The following is a 6,000-nucleotide window of genomic DNA, read 5'->3' as shown; positions in this document are numbered from 1 at the left end:
GTACCTATTCTCCACTCACATGCTTTCAGATAGATGCCCAGGTGTTGGGAGTGGGGAGCTTATTCCCCTCACTGGAGTTTTAGGTCAGGCAGGCATAAGACACATTCTCTGTTGTAAGAAGTTCTCTCTGGTAGGTATGAAAAATGCACTGAGTGAGGAAGAACCTGGGGTCAGAGAAATCAGTTGAGAAGCGATTAGATTTCAATGACAGAAGCTTTATGCAAAACTGTGTGTGTGCGTGTGTGTGTGTGTGTGTGTGTGTCTAAACTATGCACAAAAACTCTGTATGTACATCTCATTGATTCAAGGTTTCTAATTCCTTTTGTTCTTTTTCTTCTTCCTATAAATATTGATGAAAGCTATCTTAAGAAAATCTGTATTTTAAAAATATCTCTTAAAATAAACTTTCAAACTCTGATCCAATCTTAGGTTTTCTTCAAAAAAAAAAAAAAAAAAACCTCATATGCATTTTATTTGACAAAAAAAACTGTACTGTCTGTATAGGATAAGCCAAGTTTCCAAATGATGACTCAAATGTGTTTCAGGATTCTTAAAGATCCCTACAGCCAATAACATTAAGACATAACAATAGAGCTCTCTTGTACCCTGGCTGAGTTTTTTCCTACTCCATCAAAATCACTGGCATCCAGGACTGCATGACTTTATCTTGGATTTTCTGTCACTGCCAACCACGACAAGAGACATCCACACAGTCTATACATCTTTCAAGCACATTAATTTTAATCTGTTGAAACCACTGTTTTACCTCCCATTCAGCTCAAGAGCTTTGAAGTTGACCAAATGATGAATCCAGCCAGACTACTGGCTTATATGGACCAAGTTTCTTCCTTCTGCTGCCTGTAGCTCAAGTTTTCATTACCCATATTAAGAAGTTTTAAGAAAAGCAGAAATTTAGCAAGGTTGATTTGTTCTTCAAAGAGCAGTGGGCTTAAATTTGCTTACTTTCATGCCTGCTGAAATCCCAGTGTCCAGTAGATTGTTAATTGCTTTCTGAATCCATGAAACATGCAAAAAAAAAAAAAAAACACAACAACAGATTTTATGATCTATGTTGATTATCTATTGTATTGTGCCCCTGAATACCAAAAGGGAAAAGACTTTGTAGTGGTGTTTTGTTACGCATCTAGAGGAGGGGTCCAGTGGAAGGATGGTATAATAGGATCTATTCTCCACTCATAAATCCCCACCCATCCAGGGGAGAATAGAATCCTAACATTTGCATTCTTTTAAGCCAGCCCTTGCCTAAAGTTCACCCCTTCCTGAAATTCGACTCAACTGTTCAGCACATGTTGACCCTGCAGTAATGAATTGGCACAAGCCTAATTCTTATGATGATTAATGGAGCGCCTCGGATGCAGCCTATTATTTCATCCAAAGTTAAAACACTGATTCATCATTAATCACTATAAGAAATGGACTCAGTGATTCATAATTCTAAGCCAGCCCATTTCCTCAAGGATTCCGTTTGCCTTTTGTTATTCCAGAAGTGGCACAGTTCACTGCCTCATGCTACCCACATTCGAAGTACACATTCTGATTAATTCTCTTTAAAAAAAAGTCACGTACTCTAAGCGTTTTACTTATAACCCCAAAGCCTCTGAAAAATCATACTTCTTTCAGATACCAATCTTTTTCTGGATCCAGCTGCCGTCAGATTACCCAAGTTCAAACAAGTCAATAATTAGATTGAATGAATTAATCACAAGTCAATAATCCTCAGGCTATCTTTGGTCCTCAGCAAAGAGCCGCATTTGGGGTGGGGCATTTGCATTGAAACGCACTCCCTGCGGTTACTTCTTCATTGCTACTGCTCACCTGCAACCAGATAGATGGTCATCAGTGGCCAAGGAAGAGCAGCAACACAAACCAGGCTTCCCTTTCTGGTCCTGGCCCAAAGTCACTGACAAGGACCCCATCACTGCTTTCTACATGGAAACCTGCTTTGCATTGTTACCATCTTGATACTATTTTCTCTAAAGTTGCCCATCCTGCATAAGGACTTGATGTTTTTCTGCTTTACACGAATAAAATGAAAACCTTTACTATGCTAGAGCTCCATCGCTTGCCTTTCCTGGTGGTACTCAGGCCATGCACAAAAACTGATAGCTTCAGGGACTTCCCTGGCAGTCCAGTGGTTAAGACTTTGCCTTCCAATGCAGTACCAGTTTGATCCTAAGATGCTACATGCTGCAGAGTACGGCCAAAATGTAAATAAATACCTAAATAAATACAGTGTTGTAAATCGACTAAAAAAAATTTAAAAACAACAACTTCACTGCTGGCATGACTGCACACACAGTGCTCAGAGAGGCTTCAGTTCCAGAACCAACTCTCAGCTTTTCTGTTCTTTCCCTTCTTCTCCTCCTTCACCTACCTCCTTCCTATTTCTCTCCCTTTACTCCTTTTTCTTTTCCCTCTCAATTTCCTCTTTTCCCCATTTTTCCTAAGATATTTCTCCCTAAGGAACCTAGTAGTAAACCCCAGATGACCACTTACTCCAGTAATGGCATTTGGGAATAAAGAGCTTGGGAGAGGCATGGAGCTTGTCACTATGATCCATGATATCCTCTGAAGAAGTTATAATGTATAACCAAGTCAGTTAGGCAAGAATCTCAAATAACAGGCATCCGATTGGAAAGGTGGAAGGAAAACACCTCTATCTGCAGGTGACACAACCTAATGTATAGAATATCCTAAGGAATACACTAAACAATTATTAGAACTAGTAAACAAGCTCAGTGAGGTAGTATGTGAGAAAAAAATATACAAAATCCCATTGTATTTCTACACAGTGGCAATGAGAAAAATACAAAGAAATTAAGAAAACAGTTCTGTTTACAACAGCATCAACAAAAATAAAAATAAATACTTAGAAATAAATCTAACAAAATATTGTAAAATGTATACCCTGAAATCTATAAGACATTGTTGACAGAAGTTAAAGAAGAACTAAATAAATGGAATGGCCTCTCATGTTCATGGATTGGAAGAGTTAAGGCTGTTGTTAAGTTGATAATACTCCCCAAATTGATCCATAGATGTGATGTGATCGCTATCAAAACCCCAGATGGTTTCTTTACAGAAATTGACAAGAATGGGGTGAAAAAATAGAACCCACAGAATGGGATAAAGTTTTTTGTAAATAACATATTTGGTAAAGTATATGTATTGAAAAAATATACATAAAGAATTATTACAACTCATTAATGAAAAGGAAACTCATTTTTTTAAAAGAGGACAAAGGAGCCACATAGACATTTTTCCAAAGAAGATATACAAATGAATAATAAGCTCATGAAGAGATGCTCAACATCAGTAGCAGGGAAATACAATGAGGAACCACTAGGAAGATGTGTTGGTGAAGTGCTAGTGAAGATGTGTAGAAGTTGGAAACCTCATACTTTACTGGGTGGAATGGAAAATGGTACAACCACATTGGAAGGCAATCTGGCCGTTCCTCAAATGTTTAAACCTATGGTCACACTACCATAAGACCCAGCGATTACATCCCTTCAGTATACATTGAAGAGAAAGATAAACACACGTGTACACAAATGTTTGTTTGAAAATGTTCACAGAGGCATCATTCATAATAGCCAAAACATATAAACAGCCTACATGTTTATCAACTGATGAATGGATAAATAAAATGTGGCTTATACAAGCAAAAAATATTATTCCACACACACACACACACAAAATGAAGTACAGATATAAGCTACAACATTGGATTAACCTTGAAAACATTACCCTAAGTCAAAGAACACACTCAAAAGGCCCATAAGTCTATATCAAATGTTCACAATTTGCAAATCCATAGAGTTGAGTTTGCTAGTTCCTCAGGGCTGGTAGCTTATGGGAGTTTGGGATTGATGGCTAAGGAACACAAGGTTTCTCCTGGGAGTGATGAGAATGTTCTGAAATTGATTGTGGTAATGGATGTACAACTCTGTAAATGCACTAAAACACCATTGATTATACACTTAAATGGGTGAATTCTCTACCATATGAACTATATCTCAAGAGGATTTTGAAAAAAAAAAAAGAATAAAAAAGAAACAATTTAAAAGAAGTAAGTCATAGCTTGAAAATCAAAGCTTTGTGGAAAAGACAAAGCAAATTCTCCAGAATACTCTAAAAATTTTAGGACACTAATTTTAAGTTCTGGTATAATTTCTAATGCTGGGATTTGTTCCCAAGTTACCAGTCATTTGCTTTACTTGTATCATTTTTGTTTATGTCATAAAATAGTGATTAATAAGTGAAGTGAAAGTCAGTCAGTCGTGTCCAACTCTTTGCTACTCCCTGGACTATAGTCCAGGGAATTCTCCAGGCCAAATACTGGAGTGGGTGGCCTTTCCCTTCTCCAGGGGATCTTCCCAACCCAGTGATCAAACCCAGGTCTCCTGCATAGCAGGTGGATTCTTTACCAACTGAGCTATGAGGGAAGCCAAAATAGCAGTTAATCAAATTCTACACTTCAACAGGTCATTGTGAGAGTCCTGATCAGTGGTAGCCATTGTCATGGTCCTTAGGTGCTGCTGCTGCTGCGGCTGCTGAGTTGCTTCAGTCGTGTCCGACCCTGTGCGACTGCGTTGACAGCAGCCCACCAGGCTCCTCTGTCCCTGGGATTCTCCACGTAAGAATAGTGGAGTGGGTTGCCATTTCCTTCTCCAATTCCTGAGAGTAAAAAGTCACTCAGTCGTGTCCGACTCTTAGCGACCCCATGGACTGTAGCCTACCAGGCTTCTCCATCCATGAGATTTTCCAAGCAAGAGTACTGGAGTGGGTTGCCATTTCCTTCTCCACCTTAGGTTCTTGTCCTACCTAATGAAAATATTCAAAAGTCTATCCTTTCAGTTAAATTCTGGTGCTGAGGAAACACTTTAGAAGAGATTCTTTGGTCAGGACTCAAAGAGATTTGTGCTTTGTCATCCAGGAATCTGCAGCAGGATTCAATGAGATTGAGAGTGAAAAGCAGGTGGAAGAGGGTGTCTCCAGTATCTCAGGCTTACACTTCCCATTGCTCTGAGAAAAACTGGAGGCTTGTGAGTAATTAATAGCATTCAATCCACCAAATATTGTGTTTTTGAAAAAACAGCATTTATTGTTTCCTTTAAAAAGTCCTTTAACTCATGGTGACAGAGACTGCTATATGTCCCTTAATACCCACTTTTCTGTTGTCCTTAGGAAGCTGTGGAGGTGGCTGCCTGCTAAACAGTATACTTCCCCCATCCCCTGAAGCTAGGTGTGGCCACATGACCAGGTTCTGGGTGAGAAGCGAGAATGGAGAATGCAATTTGCAAGCCCTTTCCTGCAGAGACCCTTCACCTTTTTCCTAGCTGCTTGCTCCCTGCTGGCAGGGGTGTAGACATATGGCTTCTCCTCCAGCACCCACTTAAACCACTTAAGACTTGGTCTTGGGACTTCCCTGGCAGTGCAGAGGCTAAGACTCCATGCTTCCAATGCAAGGGTCACAGGTTCAATCCCTGGTCAGGGAGCTAAGATCCCACATAACTTGCAGTGCAACCAAGAAAAACAAAATTCTTTTTACTAAATTAAAAAAAAAAAAAAAAAGGAAGGTCTTGGTCAAAACGTGGATTTGTGGATATCCAAAAAAAAGGTCTGTTTAGTCAAGGTTATGGTTTTTCCAGTGGTCATGTATGGACATGAGAGTTGGACTGTGAAGAAAGCTGAGCACTGAAGAATTGATGCTTTTGAACTGTGTTGTTGGAGAAGACACTGGGAGTCCCTTGGACTGCAAAGAGATCCATCCAGTCCATTCTAAAGGAGATCAGCCCTGGGTGTTCTTTGGAAGGAATGATGCTAAAGCTGAAACTCCAGTACTTTGGCCACCTCAGGCGAAGAGTTGACTCACTGGAAAAGACTCTGATGCTGGGAGGGATTGGGGGCAGGAGGAAAAGGGGATGACAGAGGATGAGATGGCTGGATGACATCACCAACTCAATGGACATGAGT

The sequence above is a fragment of the Ovis canadensis genome, chromosome 9 (genome assembly GCF_042477335.2).
Source record: "Ovis canadensis isolate MfBH-ARS-UI-01 breed Bighorn chromosome 9, ARS-UI_OviCan_v2, whole genome shotgun sequence".
Taxonomy (NCBI): Eukaryota; Metazoa; Chordata; class Mammalia; order Artiodactyla; family Bovidae; genus Ovis; species Ovis canadensis.
The sequence above is the reverse complement of the archived record's forward strand: the minus strand, read 5'-3'. Positions refer to the sequence as shown.